This window comes from Channa argus, chromosome 15 (assembly GCF_033026475.1).
Source record: "Channa argus isolate prfri chromosome 15, Channa argus male v1.0, whole genome shotgun sequence".
NCBI classification, from domain to species: domain Eukaryota; kingdom Metazoa; phylum Chordata; class Actinopteri; order Anabantiformes; family Channidae; genus Channa; species Channa argus.
Window position 1 is genome coordinate 7,762,320 of NC_090211.1, and position 24,026 is coordinate 7,786,345.

At 39.4% G+C, this 24,026-nt stretch overlaps 1 protein-coding gene across 2 annotated transcripts in view; it reads left to right on the plus strand.

The window, feature by feature from the left end:
• The window catches only part of asic2 (acid-sensing (proton-gated) ion channel 2), a 328,789-nt gene that overhangs the window by 232,341 nt on the left and 72,422 nt on the right, over window positions 1–24,026 (plus strand). The window lies entirely within an intron of this gene.

Sequence of the window (24,026 nt, forward strand, 5' to 3'; positions counted from 1 at the left end):
TGTCTTTTTCTTTCATTTCATTTGTGTGATATTTTTTTCACTCTCTAGCGTGGCCTCAGAGTCAGACACTGACTGAGGGAGAAATGGCAAATGGCAGACAAGGACCTGCGTGGAAAGTCAGTGCAGGGTGGTTAGTGTAGCTTGTTTGGTCTGATTGTGTCACTGCCGTCACTTCTCACACTTTAAAGTCATAATGTTTAGATTTCCACCAACCTCTGGAACCATTTATTACCATATTAATTAGCAGTAATCATGCATTGCATTTGTATTTGAATAAGTAAATTTGAGAGAGAAAATGTACGAGGGTTTTGTGCCTCCATAGGGACTTACGTGTGAATGTGAGAAATTGTTGGGGCTGAACAAGACGTAGTCTGAAAAACAAGAATCTGAGGGTGTGGAGTCGGAAAGAAGCGAATTAACCAGATCTCTGTAGCCTGCTTCTTATCTCCATAGAAGACTAGCAGGTGGGAGATATCTTAGCTGCTACAACCTAGCACAACACATGTGAACCTATGATGAAGCTGGAGTTAATTTACATCATGGGAAAAAATGTGTGGGGAATAAAAACATTAGATAGCATCTCTGATTCTTTTGTATCAAATTGTATCTATATTTAAATATGCATTGTGAGACTGACAGTGTATGAAAAATGTGTGAAGTGCTCCTTTAATTGCATAATAGAATATGTGTAATTGCAGCATGACCTTTAAAACTTAAACTGTGTGTTTCTTTTAGTCTCCTATCTTAAAGTGAGACAAAACCAACAATTTGGTTGGGTGTGCTGTAGCATGAGTTGCACAATGACCTTCTAAGGCTGGTCCAGGTGTGTCGGCAAATCTCTGGAACACATCTGCTGATGTTACAAGAAACCACAGGTGTCACCAAATGAACCAGAAACGAAATCTGAATGCCAAAAGAGCAGAGGCTGCTTTTCCTGCGTTGTCTAAAATTCTCTTTGGTTTACTTGTTCACTTGTTTGCAGCCGCTGAGTTGCAAAATTGCAAATATGCTGATAGTCTGCGAAAATAATCTGATGTTAAAGAGCATCAGAGTTTGTCCAACTACAGCATTATTAAACTTATTGATGGTCGCATTAAGACTCATCCAGCACTCAGTTAAGGTTAGAGGCAAATCGTGGTCTGGTCTCTTCACACTCTGCATGCACCCCAAACACTTCCTTCAACTACATAAATGAAACCTGGTAAACTCTAAAATAAAGAATTTCTAAAAAGTTTAACCTCTTCAATGTCAAACATATCTGTAGTGGAAACCCGAATGTAAAAAAAAAAAAAAAAAAAAAAAAAACACTATTGATTGAAATTTGAAGGCAGCATGATTACAAAGCTGAAACACAGCCCTCAGCTGAGCAGAGAACTTCTACCCTTCTTTCACAGAAATGCACTATACATATAAAATCACTGTCTTGTGCTTCTTCTTTTTCTAAATTTAGATACCATGTTTAGTGCAGCATTGTAAAGGCTTGTTGATGCAACATATTTGTTACCTCAGTACCTCAACCCTCACAGGTCAATTTATTGCATTCAGAAGCACTGAATCACTATCATAATGAGTATTACCAATTTGAAGCCTGTAATGTGAAATGAGTAGAGTATTTGAGCTCTTCCTTCAATCTGACGTTTGCCCAAACTGAATGATTTTCTGCAATCTAATATCTATGAGAATGAATGAAGCTGCTGGTTGATAGATGGAAAAGTGTTCTCTTTAAACAGCCAATCTGTACAATCACTTAATCTCACTAAATTCTAAAGGGGTGAAACCATGGAGGACAAAGTCGCTGCAGCAGCATAGTAACAAAGTACTGTCTCCATAATTGTGACCTCAAATTGAACATTCTACATGAACAGTGGGTTTTTTCTGCACGCCTTGTTTTGCAGATCAGAGCGACACTTATGGCCTGGTCCTGCCTTCTTTCTCATCTTGTTCTACCTCATATGAGGCCTTGTGTCGTTAACGGGCCCTCGGTGGTTTTGCTAATCTCATTAGCCTGCTGCTGCAAGTCAGCAAAGACTCCCCGAGGCCTATTCATTATCACGGCAGTTAGAGCACTGTCACTCTAAGACGAAAAAAGATGCAACAACCAGATTAAATGAGGGGATAAGGAACACAAGCAAATAAACGAGCAAATAAACATGAGAGTCTTTGCCTTGTTTGCCTGCATGCATGATTGTCTTGGAGAATAAGTAAGAAATCTGGTTTTAAAAGAGTCTGGTTTTTACAAGCTTAGGAGCACAGAGGCTTCTTTGAACTGCCAAGCAGCGAGTGGTTTGAACAGAGCGAGAGGGAGAGAGAGGTACAGCTAGAAGCTGGGAGTGAGAGATGGGATGGACAAAGGACATCTCATAGCTCTGGTTGGGAATATAAATAGGACCTATAATTCTGACCAACCTCCTTCTGCATCAGGATTTCATGTGCTGAACCGACTGTATCGCAGTAAAAGTGAACTAGTAGAAAGCTGGCTAATCAATAAATCTATTAGCTTCGTGATTACGGTGGTCTATTTTGGTTCCATATCTCCTGTAGTGATATACTTTCAGCCACATTAACAGTGGGAGAAGACAGAGCTAGAGAAATATATCAAAGGCAAGGCGAACAGTTCCATCCATCCACAGTAAAATGAAAGTGATACCTTATCAAACAGCTAGCTAAGCCTCTTTCCATGTGGTGGAGATACACATCTCCAACTTACGTTTTAGAACTCCATCGGGGACCAGATAACTGCACCTGCAGTGACAAATTAAACAGTTCTCAGAGTTCGAGCGCACCACCTAATCACACTCGAGACAGAGGATGGAAAAAAAAAGGTGAGCCTCTTTGCCTGGCCACTGTAATGTATCAACTGTATCTCCTGTGTAATCGTATTATTGCAGAGCCACCCTAAAGCTGCACCACAATCCTAAAGTGTTTGGCTTAAGGATGTTTTTTTTTATATGTGCTTTTGAATTGTGATTAATCTTGTTACAATACTCTGTGTCAGCTTTAGTTTTATTGTTATTCTTCTTCCTTTTCACTAGGCCCAGTTCCCCATCCAGTCATTCAGTTAATCTGACAAATTCCGCTTACAAAGCGTATATAAAATAGAGGTATGGTCTGTTGGAAGACATTCATTTTCTTATGTGTGTGTGTGTGTGTGTGAAATGTTTTCCTTCTGGGCAATACTGTGAAGTTGCATCAGGATAGGTAAAATATTCTGCAGTAAATGACAGTATCCTAATTTTGATGGGCTCTGTAGTGTGTGTGTGTGTGTGTGAATGTGTGTGATTGTGTGTGTGTGTGTGTGTGCGGGCACCTACTCGTGTATTGTGGGGCTGGCATAAGACATCTTTACTTAGCTCACCCTGTACATACCTGAACAGGTTCAAGGTTCCAGTTAGCTGAGGCCGAGGACGTAAAATTCACCTGAGTACAACAAGCAGGTGTCAGCTCGCTGAAGCCGTAACTTGTGTTTTCTTTTTAATTTTTTTTTGCTTCAGTGTGAGATTTATTTTTATTTTTATTTTTCTGTGTGTGTGTCTGTGTTTGTGTCTATATTACATTTTTGTTATTGAAGGACATATGCTGACATGCTTCTTCTACAAAATGTTTTTTAGCTCATTGCTTTGACTTACGGGCCTCTGCTTCCCTGTTTTGTTAAAGCTCTAAATGGTAAACACACACTGTCTGGTGCAAATAGTGATAGAGCCAGACCGGCATTTTCCCTGGCAGGAAAAAGAAGATTAAATAGTGGGCTCATTAGGTGGACAGAAACATGACTACTTATGAATACTAATGTTGATATGCAAATGTGGCTAAGATCATATCATCTTAAAAGCTGATAATAAATCCCTGTTGTGTTTACAGTTTGTCCCTCCTGCCTAAAAGTTGCCAAAAAAATCTGTTAATGCAGGTTCCACAGTAATAGTCTGTATTAATAGTATGACATTATGACAAAGTAACCATAGGTTGATCAGAAAAGGGTGAAGAAACTAATCCTTTGCTCTACTTTTAAATTTACAGTCACACAGTCTTCTGTGATATTTCTCTGTAATCCTTCATGCCACACTTTCAATTCAGCTTCATTTCCATTTTTTTTATCCCCCCCCATGAATTATGCAATTTTGTGTTTTGTGTATTAGTAATAACCTGCTCAGTTCTGCACATGACAAATGTATCAGCCTTTTATTTATACTGTGGGTTAACAGTTGGAGTGCACATGGACATTTGCTTTTACTGCTGTCTTGTGTCTAATTTCATTCATTCACATGTTTTTTACCTGAAGGGTGATGAGATTTTGACAGAAATTCCTTTCTGTATGAGAGGGTAGTCCTGCAATTCCTCTCTCTGGAAGAGTAGTTGATTAAACCTAAGACTGTTTGTTCTTTGTGATGTGTTTATTGAATATCTATTAGAACTAAAAAGAGAAGGTTCACCAGCACCACAGATTTTCCCCTGCTTTGTACTCATACATTTCTTGTGGATTTATTTTCAGCTAAATCCTCTATTTTTATTCCACAGCTCTAATTATTTGTAGTTTTATTGTCAGTGCTGTGGGAGAACTGCACCACCTGTTGACTTACTCCTCATGAACCATGCAAACACAACAAGGAGGTTGACTGACTGAGGGTTAAGGGCGCTCACAAAGCTGGGTCAATCACCGCTGAGCCTAAGGGGCTGCTGATTGAGTGTTAAGCACATCCAGGGAATAATGCAGGTCTCTTTTTATGAACTTTTCCGTAGGACTGTGTAAAGCAACACCCTAAGCTATTGATCTGGCTCGGAATAAACAAGAGTGTGAGTCAGGTAGAAGCTGCAGCTCCAAACACAGCAATCTCATTAACACAGGTGGCCCTGTGCTTACTGTGCCCTGCAGCCAGAATCCAATTTCCCTCTGCAAAACAAATGGCTCAAGTGGCTTCATAAGATCATAACTTGCAGCTTGTATTAAAAACCATAACAGTACTGTTTCTTGATATAAATGGCCGAGGTGCTGCTCGTTCATATGCCGCAGTCAGTGAATGCAGCCAGCTTCCAGTAGCTGTTTGACAGCAGGCTGTAGGCCTTAGCGAACTCACCTTAATCCCCCGGTGTAAGGCAAGCAGTGAATGCAGATGAAAAGATTATACATGGTTAGTATTCATAATGTCATGTCAGTGCATAAACCACAGGACTTGTAAAAGGTTAGTGGTTGAAATAGCAAGCTGATGGATGCTGTTCTCTTCCATGAATAGCATTAGCTGCAGCTGTACCCAATTTTCACCTCACCTCACGTGTGGAATAAGGTACAGCAGATGAGCTTCACATGTAATATAAAGCACAATTCAACGTGTGTTAATGCAAATAGGTGATGACAAAGACAATGCTTGTGGTATTTCAAGAGTGTACAAGCACATACAGAGCACTTGACCTCAACATCCATCTCCCTGACACACACAAATTCATTCTTTACTAAGGATATGAACACTGTTGCACCCACGATCTAAATCTACAGTATAACACCCACACACAATGTTGCTTTGTGTTGTGCTTATTTCAGCGGGACAAGTATAAAATACTAATGGACACTGTGAACAAGATTCAAGATTCAAACAATTTTATTGATCCCATAGGGACATTGCGTTGTCTTATTATAGTTGCTCTCCATGTGAAAAGTAGAAAACTGCTGATCAATAAGTAAGAAAAAAATGCAGCATAAATGTAATAAAAATAATAAATGAAATAAAAACAATACTATCCATGTCCATTTTGACTTGTTAGTCAAGTCCTAGAGTTTACCCTAGAGTTGCATCAACGTCTCTCGGACCCAAAGTCAACAAGAAGACACCTTTAAAAGCTTTACAACGGAAAGATTTATTGCAGGGCTGTTCAGGTGGATTGCATTACATTGCACTGCTGTACCTATTAAGCTCAGGTCAAATTGTTCTTCAGGGTGGAAAATAAAACGCAGGCAGGAGGTTTATAGACAGGGCAGATTTCTCAGTGTCATCTGACTCCTTATTGTAAAACACAGACATCACTTTTTTTTTCATCACCTGAAACTTTATAACAGCGCAGATAAAGTTTAATCGGGCCTATTTCCCCGCTTCAAGTCAGACGAAATGAAATTTTGTGTATCACGGATTGGGAAAGAGAGTGTTGCACGACTGTGCACTGTTTTAAAACAGTCGTGCACATCTGGGAATCAACAGAAGTCAAAACAATCCAAATTAGCACTGTCTTGTCAACATACCATTTCGGAAACAGCTGTTGTCGGAATTTCTTCACTTACTCTGATTCAGCGATTTTAAAAGTCAAAATTGAAACAACTGTGCCTTTCACTAAATTCCGCTGTTGGCATTATTTATTTATTTGTTAACTTTATGATTTATTGATTTATAACATTAATATTTGTTTACAGTTTTTCCAATTAGCATCATCAGGCAGTTGCCTAATTAGTTCTTAGCAATGTAATGATGAATATGCAGTCAGTGCATCTTTGGATTACTTGGATAATGAATATGTTTATCATATGTGTGTTTTGAAATTTGACTGAATTTTGTCTCAAAATTTTTTTTTAATGCAAATTCCCACTGTTTAATGTTTTAAAGTAGTGTAAGTATGCCAAATATCCAATATTACTTGTTCCCCTCACCCAGTCTCTTTGACTCATGTCTCTCACTCCACCATCCACCATTTTTTGAGTGCAGTGATTGCTGTTGTCTTTTTGAACCTCTGTTTTTTGTTGAGCACGTACTTGGATGGTGGTGAAGAGCCTGCGTGTTTGAGAGTCACTGTACCTTCACATAAAGAATCTGTTAGTATTCGAAGGAAAGCACGGGGACGGGGAACAGAGCTGGCCATGTCCACAGGACGTTTTTGGCAGCTCTGTCACCAGAAGGCACTGCGCTGACACTAATATGGCTTTTCCAGGGTGTGATTCTTCCTCTGTCAGGCTCTACTCATAGGTGTCTTTTATCATGTGACAGGCCAGCAATCATACCACAGCCATAAACACTTATAGAGAGGTGGAAGAAAATGCTGTGGCTATCTGCAGCACATTACCTCGTACTTACAGGAGACACTATGGGAAACTAAACCACACACTTCTTCTTAAGCATTTTTCACCTAATTGCATTAAATCTACTGTCTACTATAAAAGCTCAGTCAAAATACGAACAAATAGTTGACATGAATCAGCCCAAGAACATATTTCCAATTCATTACATCCCACACACTTTGTAGACCTTTGTTTTCCCAATCAGCATTTGAGCATTGTTGGGGGACAGCAGATCCCCTGGTCCTATATTATTAGCGCTTACATGACATATCAACACCTCTCCATTCACGATTTTGAACCTTGTAGGGTTGCCATCCATTCCCAGGGTCAGGCATTAGGTGGTGTGGTGGTATGTAGGCAGAAATCTGCAGGGATTAGCTGAGCTCTAAAGATGTTCGGGTCAAACTGCACCTTGGCATCAGGAGTCATAAGTTCCCAGGCTCTGGGCAAAAAAGGCAGAGTCAATCATGATAACTGTGTAAATCTCAGCTAGCTTCACCCTCTCATGGATTTCTAGCATGCATTACAACAGCACCTGATCTGATCAAAGATAATGTTGCTGGTGTCAACCTTCTCAGCTGTGTGCAATAAAACGAAGCAACTATTCCATCTTATTTTCCGTGTGTTTATCAGATTCATGCATACAGTTCTGCTACTATTCCACTCAGGAAATGTGCCTGTTGGCAGATTTTTTTTTATGTTTTCTGTTCCTATCTGTCAAAAACAGATTCAGTGGTTCCGTTACGCACCGCTAGTTTTCTTTTCCAACTCTAAATTAGAAGGGAGTCTCAAGGTGAGACAAACAAGATTACAGCCATAACCCACTCTCCCATTTCATTTACTGCTGCCTTTGTGCTTTTCAGCAAGCACTTAATTCTCAGCCACTCCACTCAAGTTGCTCAGTAGTGAGCAGTAGAAAGATGTTGGCTGTTGGACAGCTCCTAGACGTATGTGTGTGTGTGTGTGTGTGTGTGTGTGTGGTGTGTGTGTGTGTGTGTGTGTGTGTGTGTGTGAGCATGTGTGCAACTACCCCAGCCTGGAACTGTTGCTGTAGTTCAGATGTCTCTGAGTGAACCTGTTTAAATCAGGGTTGTGAGTGAAGGTCCACAGCAGGGGCAGACGCAAACTGATTTAAAACGGCAAGTAGATGTTTGTTCTCATTTGAATCCCACAGGACGCTGCTTTGAAGGAGGCCTCAACAGAAACGTATTCTCCTGACAGTCTTTTTTTAAGGTTGTGCATCGTTAATGAAACCAGTTTTTGCTGGTATAGATTTAGCTAAAAGGAACCATCTTGCCCTCACTCACTCGTACAGTACAGACTGCACATCCACATTTCCCACATAGACTTATTTTGAGAGTTAAGGATCTGTAAGGCATTCCCTGTGACCTTTCCTGACCTGTTTTAGGTTGGTTGTGGTGAACTGGATGCTATTGATGTCTGACTCAATTTATATTTTATAGCTTTTCCATGTGTCAGAGCTCAGAATTGGATTCCCACCTCCCCTTTCGGATGAGTCAGCTGTACCAGCTGGAGAGTCGAAGTATAACACGGTACAATGTTTGTTTTTTAAAGTGGCCATAAGTGTTCATTTCTTAAACATTTGAGTCACTTCTAGCAATCAGAATGGCAATTTCCTTTCTGTTTTATCATCGTGGGATTTCAGTAAACCTTTAATATTTTATCCCTCTGACGCAAGACCAAGAGGAGTCCGTCTTGTTCTGGGGAGACGCTGAGAGGAGAGGGGGTGGAGCTGCTTTTGTAAGTCAAAAGGAAAAAGGGGTAAACAACCAGGAAAAGGAGTGGGTATCAGGAGGCAAACAACATAGCGGCTTGCCAGATTTAACCTGAACAATATCAAAGAGGGAGACCTCTCTGAGATCTTAAAGTACCGTCAATAATTGAACACACTGAATGTCTCAGCGTTGTTTGCGCCTCTCCTTCAGACTTGAATACCTTTATGAATAATGTAAACACAACGAGCAGTTTGCAGCAATTCATCCCATACACATGACAGCACACTTTAATTCAGCTTTACCTTCAAACCCATGTGCTGTTGCATATATACATATAAAAACAAGTGTATTATTTCCATTGTTTATATCTGCAGTGGGTGGCAGATTAAATATTGAGTAGATTTCCCCAAAACGACACACACAGAATTAATTAATGAGGAACTGCCTTATACTTGTTTAACTTTGTTAGAGAATATACGGTATCTTTACTTTCATTACTGTGTTCGTTCTCTGTCTCAGAGGGAAGTTATTAACACAGTAAATTATGTCGGCATTATTTGGGTCTAGTCAGTCTGTAGACATTAATATTCTGATTGGTATATGTCCATGCAAAAGCGCAGCGATAAAACGGTGACGGAAATTAGCTGCAGACTAAATAAAATAAAAGCACTTGTTCAGCATAAGCAAGTGGAACCCTAAACCGTGAAATGGAAGCATTTTTACAGTGCAGTTTATTATTGTGTATGAGCTTTTTTTTTTTTTGCCAGCAACCCCCTTTTTTCACCTTAGAAGAGTGAATTTTCATAATATTGGCAATCTTTTCTGTTACTAGATCTTACTCCTTTTATAAGAACAAAGTCTATTAAATAATTAGTGGCAAAGTGATTTTTCTGGCAGCAGGGCTGCTTATTTGGGTTTTAATCAAAATAAACTATGGTGTGTATGTTTCTGATAATGATGTCAGCCAAAACAAGAGTGTGGCTCACTGCTTTTTAGCTCAGGACAGCTGTGGACCCTGTAAAATGAAGGAATAAGCTGTGCCAGACTTTAGAATGCTTGTTATTTCTCTGAATTTTGTCTTTCCGTAGAATTTATTGACAATGAGAACAATAAAGATTTCTACTAGGACTGGGTGAAAGGTAGGTTTGCCACCTATATCATATAATACAACATTATCTCATTTCAATTCATAAAATGTCCTGTCCTGTATTAAATCAATATGGGACAGAGTTTGAAATTTAGTTACCACTTTGGTGAAAATCATACTAGATAAAAGTAAACTATTTTGGAATAGAAGAAATTGAGAAATGATTTCAAGATCCGGCACCTTAGAGACAGTGCATGTCAATAATTCATGTTGAACGTAGTGACTGTTTATCTCTCCTAAACCCACACTGCAGTCAAATATATGTACAAGGAATGTAGTTGGTTAATGTTCAATGCTGAAATTTCTAGCCGCAGCAATCTCTGAAAGTTGATTTGTTGTTTGTCTTTAGCACAGTGATTACAAAGCCCCACAACAATGTACTTTATGTTCGTAGCTAAAAACTGCATAGCTTTGTAAGAGAGCCTACATTAGCATTGCAGCAATGTTAATGTGCTCCCACACTGCCATCCTCAGTAAATGAGACCTAGGACTCTCTGTTACATAAATACTGTTTTTTCTGACAGTGTCCAGTCAAAGCTTTTGATTCAAATGAACTAAATGGGAGATGCAAAGTTCTAACGAGGGATATTTCTAAGATGGGTGAGAGCTGTAGACGGTGGTAGGGGGGTGGATGGAAGAGCACAGCAGCATACTAGTCCTCAGAAGCTCATCAGCATTATATTCCTCATCCCCCTGGCATCGTGGGCGCAGGTGGCACTGGCTCATTACTCAAATCCCTTTGGCCTGTCTTTCATGGGTAAAGGGAAACATGGAGTCCTATTAGCACATCCCCTGCTGTGCCATGTAGTATTTGTGTGGGTCTGGACGTGTGTGGGAGGCTGCAACAAAGAAACAGTCGGGAAAATTAAGAAAATCTCAACATATTTCACAGTTTATTGAGGTTTTCCTTCACAGAAAGAATGATTTTTTTTCTCATTATAAACAGAAGGTAACACAGGCAAAAAACTCCATTGAATCACTGCATTGTGTGATCATCACATCCGCAGTTTTTTTTTTTTAGCAGGATGTATGCAGACAGTGTAAATATAGATGGGTACAGTGTGTGACTAAAGTAAGCATACAGGTAAAAGTAGATTCTGTATCCACAGACACGAGGCAGGAGAATGGCAGAGACTGGTGTCAGACTTGGTGAGATGAAAAGTGTTTGTGTAGTTCTCACTCTCTGTCTTATTTCTGCAGACACGTGATTAATAATAAATACATTCATCTAGGCAAAACTCAATCCAGTGTAGCATAGAAGCTGATATACTGAGCAAGTGCATGCACATACCTCTGCATCCCAACATGTAACAGCTTCACAGGCAGAGAGAGGGTATTGCCAATGTTCACGATCACTCCATGTTGTCAGACTTTAGTCTTTCAACCCTGCTTGTAATACTCAGGTTATAGTGCATTGCTTTACGTATTGCAGTACTCATAGCAATGCACGAAACGCAGTTCTACTATCATTACTGATCACCACAGATGTCATTCAGGCATCTGGTTTTGTTCAGCAGCAGCAGAACTAAAGTAAACGGTGTCTTCTGAGCACGAACATTTGACCCAGGTCTAGTGGACACTTCCACGTCAGTATAAAACCCTAAATGTATAAACCCTAAAGTTTAAATAGTTTCTCTTCCTCCTTTTTCCCACTGACAGCTACAGTAGCTGCATAGAAGAAAGCTGGGCTGTTTTTAGACCCAGGACACCTACATGGTCGCCTAGGGTGCTAGCAGCTGGAAGGGAGCCAAAAGAGAAGGAAGACATATTTTGTAAATGTTCATGAACTATTTTTAATAATCTGTTACTCATATCTAGTGCACTGCATACATTGTTAAAAACACATTGCACCAAGCACCTGAGAGCGACTACAGATATGAGGGCACTTTGCTGTGGACAGACTCTCACACAACCTGCTTTCTTTCTACTTGTCCAACCTTGTGGTTCCTTTGCTTACACCAGTATGTAAGAATTATGTATGAGTAAACAAGTTCTCTAAATCATGGATGGGATGAATTTAATACTTTACTGTATGTCTACAGGCGGGTTAGTGAGTTGGTAGGTTTAACAAAACCCCCAGAATTGTCAAAAATACGGTCAGGACAGTCATAGTTTAGCTCACCCCCTCCTCAGGATAAAAATGACGTAACGTTGTAAAGGGTTCAATTAGAATCATACTGAAAGTTGAACAATAGTGTTATGTTCTTCATTATATGGTTAAAACTGGTTAATGCATAACAGGGACTAGTGCTCATTTAAAAAGTTCCATTTGAAATAAAAATATATTACACAGTTATTATAATTTGAATTAAATATTCTAATAAAAAGCTCATTAAAGCATGAGAGGATATGTTGCCTAAAGCACCAGCATGTCCACAAACAACCCTGGAAGTAAGTTTTTGTTAAGAGAAAGTTTTTAAAATTCCCATTTAATATAAATTGAGTCTTGCAAGTCCACAAAGGACAAACCGCCAAACAAAAGCTCTGGTGTTTCGATCTAGATCCCTAACAAAATGACATGTAAAGAAAAGAAAAATGCCACACACAGTCAGCATTGTCACACATGTCAGTGTAGATTAAAATACATAACTGTACAGTTTTCCAGACACTGTACATACATTATTACCACATCTGTATAGTAGGACTCATGTGAGATGTGGTAATAAAGCCCCAAATCATTAATTTCCCTTAGCAGGTTACGATAGAATGCTGGGAGCTAAGACAGTATAGCATGACACGGTCAGTCCTGTCTGTTCGGTTTGTAAGTTACAGTAAAAGCCCATTAGTTCCTTAGTGCTTTTCTAAGTTATGTGTCACATTAAACCTCTAATAAGGTGATGTTGTGGTTGCAGAAACAAGTTGCAAGAGCAGAGCAAGTAGTTCAAAGACTAAAGTTTAGTCCAGAAACCTACAGTAAACAGTGAGCTGAAACTCACTATAAAGCTCCTTAGAGCCAAAGGAAGCTGTTATTAGTTTCTGTTGGATATAAACTTTATTTAGTTTGTGTCATTAACTCAGCATAGGATGACTGTTCCTCTGCTCTTTCTAAATCTTTGTCTAACAAAAAAAAGGAGAAAACTGGGGGACATTTTCAAAGACGCCTGTTACCCCTGCAGTGATTAGTAGTCACTATCACGCCTTGTTCCTGTAGCAGAAGGACGGGGACTGTGTGCACCATCCGTCCCCTCATTCTCTCAGCATTTCAAACCTTCGTCCTCATCACCTCTCCACTGCCCCCAGGGCATTGCGATTTGCAGGCAGGTTGGCGGGTCCTGACAGCAGTGTTGAGCAGAGGCCTATCTGTCCTTCTGAAGGATTGGTGCTTTTGGCCCCTGAGGGACTTATTTGGCCAGTGAACACGGACAGGATATGTTGAGGCCATCCTTACTGGTGATGACAGCTTTTTTAAACACTATAAGTAAATGCACCAAACGCAAAGGGACAGAAAGAGTAGACCACCTTGGAACATGAATCAGGTTGGTAGTGTGAGTGTGTTGAGTTGAGCCAAAGTGCTGGAGGAAGAGCACGGGACTGACCAATGCCTCTGCTGGCATAACCAGCCTCATCAAAAGTTTCTCTGTAATCATTGATGACCAGAGAAAATATTGCAAATTTCAAAGCCAAGTATGCAAAATGGAAATCTCTCTCTGCCACGGTGCCATCGCCAAAGGGCAGCGTAGAATCCTCCTAGGATTCATGTTTTGTCTTTTTCATTTCGCTGTGCAGCTTGCTGTCCCCAGTAGAAAGACACAGTGTTGCAGTGAGTAAGTTACCTGCCCATGATGGTTGAGGTTGGCCATGAATAAAAGGCCATTCTCTCCCAAACTTGTTCTCTCAGAGTATTTCCCCCCCTTGACGGGATATCAGCCCCTGTTGTGTCTTTGTATATTTCAGTATTAATTGTATATGGTAGAACGCATTTTAAATGATGTGCAAAGATAGTGCTGTGTATTCCAGACCACTCCTTCCCTTCATTTTTTTCCCTCTCTCTGTCTTTGAAATAAATCTCCCTGCTTGAAGGATTAAAAGGGTCGTCTGCATAAGTTCTAAACCACAGCAGATAAAGCGCAGAATGATGACACATTGGCTTGATTTCACAGCTCCTTTAGCAGACGACAGCTGAAAGTAGCTTTGACATTTCATTATTAGCTGGGGTTGTGATTGCATTTTACACTGATTACACTTGTGCAGCGAGAGCTGATCCTGTCTGACTACATAACAGAAGATAATTTAACAAAAGGCTACGCATGTGATGTTTTGATAATACGTTTGGAGCTCAAATTCTTTTGTTTCACTTGTTTCACACCTAAGGGAAAAGTAGAAGTTACATTTAGGTCTTATTGTGCACATGTTTAATAATGGAATGTGACATTTCTGTTTTGATGTCTCCTGTGTTTTTCCCCATGTGAAAATGAGGAAAAGTTGAACTTGCTACATTTTAAATTACTTCTGCTTTTCTAATCTTCGTTTCCGAACTCATTTGTTTGTGATAACTGTCAATTTGATAGGTAACAAGCTTTTTCTGGAAACTACATAAAATCTTCATTTAAAACATCAGGTGGGAAATTTCTCTCAAAAAGTGAGAAGAAAATGATAGTTATGAAGGAAAGCAATGATTATAATGTTTCTGTTAGAATTAGGCCTCCACTTGTGAATTGTCCTGGCAACCACAAAATACAAATCTCGTTCTGTATTCATTAGCTGCTGACAAATGACATTTTCATTCAGTTTGTGTTTCATTGGACCGTTGGTGACACGAGATGTATTAAGTTACTTTCTGCCTGATAATTAGTGCAGAATAAATGGCACTTAAATGAGCCAACAATTAACGGGGATGTCAGAAATCTGTACCAACTATTAGTCGCTTCTCCTCCCATCGTAATGACATGATCAAAGCTGGAGCACTGATTGAAGGTGTCATTTGTCATCTGTAAAATTTCTCTGAAGGTCACTGCTTTCAGGAAACGAAATCTTATCTTCTTTAAAAAGGAACCAATTCTTTATAAGCAGAAAATGTATATGTTGGTTCTGGATGACTGTTTCCTCATTGGTTTCATTTCTATATTCCTGTTATATTTCATATTCCACTTTGGTTTGTTTATTTGTGACAGGCAGCGTTTTATCAGTTGTGTCCAAACATCCTAGTATCCGACAACCTTCGTATCAGGCCTGTGGAGCTGTGGGGCAGAGCATCTCTTTGACCTCCCAGCAGGCCGACACAGGGCAGAGCTGGTGTGCTATGTCTGTGTCCTTAGTCAAACCTGTTTAGACCACATCACAGTGATCAGAGAGAAAATGTCAAACCTCTGTCTCTGCTGAGAGAGGGGCTGATTCCACTTATGTGAGTGTGGGAAGGGAGGAAGATGCAAAGATATGAGTGTGTATATGAATGCATTAATGTATTTCCACATTCGTGTACAATGCTGTCGACCTTTTAGCAGCTGTTTGTCCCAAAGAATTACGTCTGCATCAGAAATTGTGTCAACTGCAGTGTTTAGCACCAACTCAGTAATTACTTTGCCCTTATGTAGCAAAGTAGAACATAAGGTTACTGAGATCAGTTGTTCTAGCATGTCTGCTTTTCATGAAGGAATACAGAGTTCATGTCACAAAACAGACCAGTGATTACCGTTTGCTTTTTTACTGACTATGGCAACAATAATTACTTAAACATTCTGGGAAAATGCCTTCTGGCAGAGGGTTAGATGTGAAGATGTATGCTTCTCTTATAATTTCACTTTAATAAACAGCCAGTAGCTGTTTATTAAATTAGCTTAGCATAAAACAAGCACAAATTGACCTGGCTACTAGTTTATTATGTGGACTTGGCAATAACTAATGCAGCCATAGTCAACAGCCCCACGGGAAATCCTTGATGTTCAGTGTTCATTGAAACTGTCATCAGGACATTGTTGTTTCAGTGAACTGATTGGGAAAGTTTCAAGATCTACATTTAATGCCAAATGACCAAGCTGGGCTCGTCAGAAAAATCGGCTTCGAAAAATACGAAGGAGAGACCTCGGCAAATATTCCTCTGATTGAGCCTTTAGACTGATTATAGCTGAGCCTGACAAGTTGAGTCCTGAAGTGTCTACTCTTCAGACTCGGGTAACGACATAGTCATCGCCTCAGAATCTATTCTTAGAAAAAAAAACTGACGTTGTAAAGATTTAAGACTGGCTGTTTTCTTTTCATTTATCAAACTTTGTTGGTTGTCTTAAGTTGTCTCTTAGAGTTGCTAGTATAATTGTAGCTATGATTTCACCTGACCTCTATAGGGTTTATTTATTTCATTTGTAGGTACGTGTTCTACAAATGAATTGAGCCTCCTCTCTTTTAGTTTTAAGCTGCAGGATGCAAACATGTTCCAATCTATAAAATAACATTAAAGACAGAGAATGGTAAAAGAAATTAATATTTTTTTATCCATATAATTGTGGTTAATACATTTGTTGGATGTCACTAGTTGACAAGGCATTGTCCTCCTTAGTGCTCACACTGGCTGAGCAGAGCATAATTGCCTGAGGATGTAGCCCATTTATCAGCCATGCTTTGTGATTTGGCTGGAAGAGCTCTGTGGTAAATAATTCACCTTGGGTTGAATTGGACTCTACAGGAAATGGAAAGAAAAGACTTTATCTTCACTTACACTGTGTGTCATGTGATGAGTTTCTGCTGAACAACTCTCATAATTTCTTTGATTTCATTAAGATAATTATTGTCACTCATGACTGGTAAAGCCCACATAGATTGGATTTATTTCTCTGGAGGAGAAGTTGGGCAAGTGTAATTGTCCATGTGCTGGTCAGAGGTGTCCAAAGGACATAAGTGTGTGACTTAATTTAGGCCTCGGTTGGTCCCTCCATGGTGACATATTATCTGGAATAAGACAAATTGAATCTGTTTTGTAGTTTTTGTGCTTTGAAGAGAGTTTTGTTACTTAATCCTGTGTGACATCTGAAGTTGAAGCCAGCTTGTTAACACTAATACATCAGACAATTCCTGCAATAAAGACAAGAAAGAAAACAAGAAATAACTTTGATAACACCTTTGAACTCAGTATGTGCGCTGTTGTAATGTCATTTTGCAGGCTCTTCCACCTTGGCTGTTCTGCTGATAATGAGTTTATTACTAATTCAAATCATATTTGTATTAAAAATTAAATTTGATCATTTGATAAGTCCATTGGTAATGAAAATCAAAAATTTCCCTTACAAGAGGAACTGCTCCTGTTTTTAACAACAGTCAGAATAAAAATAGATTTAACAACAAGCACGGCAAATACAGTATTGCTTTTGGTAATATTAATATTAATCCTACTCGAATATGGATTAGACACCATTACAATAAAGTGTGTGCCTTACAAATACACCTCATTTATTACACATTTTTCTGTTTTCAAAACAGTCAGTATAATTGTATTCGCAAAGATGGTTTTGCATACAAATGCCACGATGTATTGTGTAGTTAACCATAACAATCTGTAATGAGTTATATGATCATATCTTCCTTACATGAATTGTATACCGTCCACTTAATATTTTTGGGTGTCAGTGTCATTAGTTTTGTTGAACTGTTTTAGTTTTCTTGTTTTGTCGCCTACATTAATGTGAATTATCTTAACATTTGCTCCGACTCTGTCCTGTCTGCATGTTGCATATGTGCTCTACATTGTGTGATTTTACCATTGCTCATCCCTGCAGGTCTGACGGAGGTTTATGCAAATGCACCTCACTCCTTGTTGTTTATAGATTAAATGAGTTTGAAAAATTAGACCATGATTTGAATGATTAATGCACCACCCTGGTGTGACTGTGTGCACTCCCACGTGTGTACATGTATATGTGCCATTCTGTCACACTTAATGACACACCAGCTAGATATGCAGCAGTGGGGGAGTGAACACATCCAACCCCCTTCAGATATCAATAATTAAACATTTAATCTAATGTCATCACCAAGTACTTCCTGCAACAGGCCTATTGCATAACTGTAAGAGCATGAGATGGTGCATCATTGATTGGAGTCTTTGCTCAGAAGGAGCTGCAACTCTTTTCCTGTTATACAGTATTTTAAATTGTTTTCGAAATGAGTGAATATAGGGGAAGAGCTCGGAACAAAAAATAAATATAAATCATACTCAAAATAATCTCTACATCTTTAGTTGCAGCGTTCGTTCTCAGCAGTGGCATGCATAGACAAGTAATCACTTTTGGACAGTTTTTTTTCAATGTAATAGCTAGGAATATCATCCCCATAAGTCACGGTGAAGGACGGGTTTCTTTTCTTGCCTTGCTCATTAACGAGACGTGAGAAAGCCATGGTGACTCAAATGCATGTGTGGATGCGTTCATCACAGTAAACAACCGTCATCCCCACATTGATTACTGCTATAACTTATACCCACTTTTCCAGCTGCAGAGCTTTAACTCATCTGTTCAATGGCCCTGTGCTACCTGAAGCTGAATGGCCCGATAACTTGTTTTATTGAGCTGGGAAAATAGCCGCCGTTATGTTTCCCCTTTATGATCCATTCCTAGTGTGCCGTCCTGGTAGGTGGGAGTTACCCAGTAGTGGATTTCCTATTCAACTACCTGCGGTCCCTGAGCACACTGCTAATTAGCCAAATGTTAAGATTAGTTTGAACACAGCTGGTCCTAAAGATGTTGTTTAAAAGCCTATAAATGAGCATAAATTTCAGTGGAGATTGATTACGTTCTCAACCAAACTGCAGAGCATTTGTTCCCAAGTAGCTCTAGCAGGCTTTTCTAATGTTAGTCTAAGTGGAAAACCATAATATCATGTGCTGTTTATTGTCACTGACAGTTCACTGAGAACTAAAGAACTCCTAGATGTCCTTGTGTAAACACGCAGACCGATTTTTGTTCTGGTCATTAAAATGGACATGACATCAGAATATACCGAACAAACATTTTCATCTTTATTTACTGAAAGCTGCCTCAAGGTTGAGTCAATAGTCTGCACCTGTAGGGTAGCAACATTGTTATGCATGCAGCAGTGTGTCCAATGTGATCCTATCTGTTGGATTTGTCAGGGGTCCTGTGATAATTCGGTGTGTGTATCATGTGCGGCTTTGCCCACTACAGTAATAATCCATAATATGAACTCCTGCTGAAAGAGAGGGGTACACATTTTTATCATGATTTATGATTATTTTCTTGTAATTTTCTCCCCCTATGAGTCTATAGTCATAATGATTGGCCCTAATTTCTCAATGTGGGTCTTGACTTCCATCCCTGTGACGCATTCATTTGAAAATCTGTACAGGATGACTTTCTAACAAATTACATTGATGAAATGAAACAAGCAGCATTAATTCAACGCGAAAGTATTCATTCAAATAGTTAATACAAGAAAACGTATTGATTATTTAACTTATTTACAAAGTTGCTCTGTTCATAATAGTTTTAAATAAGTAAATAAAGCGGAGTATTGTAAAGACGTATACATGAACTATTATACTAGAAGTATAGAAGTAAAACCACCCCACATAAAGAATTGACTAAATTCCATAAATTACAGACCGTCATATATTCTGATGAAATCATAGTAATAGCACACACTGTAGACTGCTTCCTTTAGATGTATCCTCATGGACAAGGTGCAATATATGATTTATTCCTCTGCCTCTAAGAAGTTAAGTGGCTTTAGAACTTTTTCATTTTATCTTTTCGGCCACAAACTTCTTTTCATATATCTAAAGCTCATTTCAAAAACTTCACAGCATCTTTATCACTTTTATGTTGCTATTATTTTTATTCAGAGGCTTCACATCAGGCACAATATTTCTCTTTTGGCTGTCAATCTTGTTTATTATTTCCGGATTTTCCCGGATTATCTGGGAAACCCCCAAGACCTTCACACTGCGGTAATTTTGAATGGAGTGCATTATAAACTCATTCACACCAAATACCTTTGGTGTGTGATAAAGCTGCAGCTGGTACTGTAGAATGTGTTGCTGTGCTGCTTTCTCTTCCAGACACTCGGTCCTGACCTGCAGGGCACCGACCATTGTCTCCATCACAGCTGGGTTCTCTGTTGCAGCCAAGTGGGGAGACAGAGCCACTGAACCATATCATTACACTTTTAAACCTTCTGAAAAAAGTCACTACCTATTTTGCAGTTGCCCTCTAATTTCCTCACTATTTTCTTCCTTTAAAATGATCCCACATGGAAACATATAGTGCTTTAGGTAACATCCCAAACATTGCTCAAGGTTATTGTCCTTGTCAGATTAATAATTAACACAACTCGAGCTAAGAGATGATGAAACAAGTGTTGCAGTTGCAACAGTGCAATAAAAAGCCAGGAGTAGTAAACGAAGGAGTAGAGTTGGAAACAAACCCAGGTATGAAAAATTGGAAAAATTAGTTGCACAGTGAACAAGGGGAGTGGGGAAATCAGCTGAGTGAGTATGAAGGAAAGCTTGTGAGTGGTTCTGTATTCCTCAGTGTATCAGGGTTCATTCTGGTATAGTTCTGGTGTCCATGGCTTCTGAATTTTGGTTGGAAGTAAAATTGCCCAAATGTTTCAAAGTTCACAGCAAACAGCAAAGACCATTCCAGGACCTTTTCCTAAGTGATTTACCTTGGCCCTGGATTTTTTTTTTATCACTCCTCCTGAGAGCTTTGGATGATCTTTAGTCAGTTTCATCACTAAGCCTTAACATGCTAGCAATTAATTTTGATGCACGTTTTCATATCTAGTTTTCTCTATCGGGATTTTAAGCTACAGAGGCCAATTAGCTCATAAAAAGGCTGATCAGTTGCTTCCAGTTGGAGATAAGCCTCAGCTGTCAGTAACGTTCACTGAAGGGACCGAGCTCCAGTGTGGCAGCCAAATGGGCTATGGTGTGTGTTGATGGCATCCTGGCCAGACAAACAGTCCTCATGTCTCTGGAGACTTCAGACTGAGATGACTGGCTGCTTCACAGGCCACAGGCCAGAGCTCACCATCATCCTTGTTCATATATTCTCTGCTCAGCTTGTCCTCTGCACCACAGAACCTCCGCCTACTGTTGGTTTTGGCACTACAGCACAGACGTACAAGCATATAGGATCTGAATTTGATCAGCACTACAACAGCGCAGAGGACAGTTGAGATGGATAAAGTGGATAAAACATAAGTCCACAGTACAGATTAACCACTGACAAACTGTCTCCAGCATGTTCAAGTATTGATCCATGTGGACTACATGCACCTCAACGTCATCTGCTATAATGCTGATTTGAAGGTAAAACCGTGTCGGTTGCCACAAGGAGACCTTTGCACTTGACTACACAGTAAATGTTTACTAAAACTGTGCAGCTCACGGCTGCCGCCACACACATAGCATAAACATTTAATTATGGGATGGAAATAATAGCCCCCACCCACCCCCAACCCCAGTAAAAAAGCAGCTATTGCTGATGAGTTTATTACTCATGCTGCCATAGTGGAGATTTATTAGCGTTCTACATAATATCCCAGAAAGGCTGCACAATCAGGAAAGAGCTCCATTCAGCACCTGGCTGCTGAAGTAGAGTTTTACTGTGTTTATGCAACAGTTAGATGAGATGATTTTGTCTTTCTTTGTATAACTTGTGTTAGCTGTTATATTTTCACATTCAAAAGTTTAATTTACTAACACTATGTACTCTCCATAGATGTACCAGATCACTCCATTTAATGTGATGAGATCTTTTTTTCAATTGTGAAACACTGTTGTTAGTTGACATTTAGCAGCAAAATGTAATGTAATATCTTGAGAGGCTTTTTATCTGAACCCATAGAAAAAAAAAAGGTAACAATTGTTTGGACTCATTGACTCAGAAGGTGTCAAAATTACAAATAAAACATGATGTAGCAGAAATTATCGCTAAGTTTAGCAGACAAAGCTATCCACCTCTCACTTCCTGAGGATAGTGTAAACTGAATGAAGTGACATACTCTACAGCTCAAACCACAGAAATGACCACCCAGAGGCTCTGTACTTAGGAGCTGTTTCCGCCGGTATGTCCAAAAAAAACAGAAAACAAAAATACACATTCATAAACATTCAATTGAAAATTGTTCAAACTAGCTGTAGTATCATTACACAGTATTTGAATTTCTTTGTGTAAAGATAATGCTAATTTTGGCCTGAATTTAAAATAGGTGTTTACAATGAGATGCACTGTTGGTCTGCTGTCTATTGGCCAAACACTGTGATGGTGTTTGATATGAAGAATTAACCCTCTCTTGTCCTCTCAGAAGTAACTTTATTGTGATTCGCTTAGTATTTACTCCAGACAATAACAAGGGGAACTCACTGTGCGTTTTAGTAGCAGATCGAGCAGTTTTCTTGGCTCGTCTCTGCACCTTGATAGTGGTAGTAACAAAGGCTTCCTCCTCCAAGCTCTTCAGTTCTTCTTCAGACACAAGAGACCAAATGGGGACAAGGAGCGGGCAGCATTCCAATCTAAAGTCAGAAGCTTTTTCTTTGTCTTCCACAGCTGTGACTTACAGGCCTTCCATGCTTTGTCACTGGTGCACTTCTGCTAGAAAGATTTGAGTAAGCAAACAGCGAAGTCACATCGTGTTTATGCAGCGTTGATCCAAGTATCCCGATCAAGCAGCCCCACTCTAAACGTTTCGCTCTAAAATGCTCTGTCTCAGTTGGCAGTTTTAAATTCCAAAATCTGTGTTGAATTTGGCGGCGGCAAAGGATCTGTAACAGATCCCCACCCCCCTTGTATTTTTAATTATTATATCGTTTTATAGCTTGTTAGTCATTTGCATTGTCATTTGCAATTGTTACTCAAATTGTACCTCCCTGGTCTCTCGTCCAGCTGTGAGACATTCAAGTAATGTGCTAGCTATCTGCGTGTGTGTGTGTATGTGTGTGTGTGTGTGTGTGTGTGTGTGTGTACCTGTTTGTCATCAGTTTCTCTGCATTTTTTAGTTAAAAGTATTGAATGTGGAGACCAACTGAAGCTATTTACTTAAACCCAACAGATTCACTTGTGTCTAGAAAGGATCAAATCTCTGCAACCACTTCTCAAACTATTGTGGGAAGCCAAACCATGGAATGGCTTGTTCAACAGACATAAACAGGTGTAACCTTTGACTGTCCACATAATTTTGGCCATGTAACAATTATATCTGCCCACTGTGGAACGATTACAATTCCATCCATCCATCTATCCATTATCTCTAACTGCTTATGCTGTTCAAGGTTACTGAATGGCTGGCAGCAGTGCTAAACACACCACCACTGTGCTGCCAAGATTACAAGCTTTTTGCATAAAATTCTAAGAGCCTATAGATTGACCAGACTACATGAATTAGTGCTTTAACGTAAAAAGCTTTATTTGGGTCTTGACTATAGGTCAGAAAAGAATAGGCAATTTGAAGATCCATGAAAGTTGATGGGTATTTTTCACTATTTCTGACAATTTCTAGGTTTTACAATTATTAAACTTAAATAATAATTCATAGTAAAACAAGTCATTATTTGAATACCGAACAATACACCACTGCAAATTTTCTGAATGCAGGCATCATCCAGTGTTCAGCAGACCAGTGAATTGAACTGTGTATGTGTTCATGTAAAACCGATCATATTCTTGTCTGCTGACACTGTCATTTCACTTTTAGGAAGTCTTAAAATAGTCGCCCGTCTCAGGGCTCAATATTATCAGTTCTTCGCTCACTGATTCTCTTTGCCTCACCCCCAGCCCCCCACCCTCCCCCCTTTTTTTGTCTCTCCTCAGTTTTCCTTGTGTATTATTTATTCATAGCTTGCATCAAAATGTTTTCTGTTCAGGCTTTTATTATTCAAGCAGATCGAAGCAGATGTTTGTTAAAAATAATCAGTCAATTCATCAGTGGGTGGAGAAGAAACTGTGAGCCAGTGCAGTGTGCATCTGTTTGATTACGAACCAGGTGATGGAGAAAGAAGGATGTGTGCATCAATGACAGTGATGACAGCTAGCAAATAGGAAATAAATCATAGTCCAGTTTACCTTATCATGAGCGGTGCAGCTACGAATCTGTGAGAGGTAGCAATTTATATTTTTTGTCTCCCTTTTTGCAGCTGTCATGGAGTCTATGTTACAAAGTAAAGAAGGAA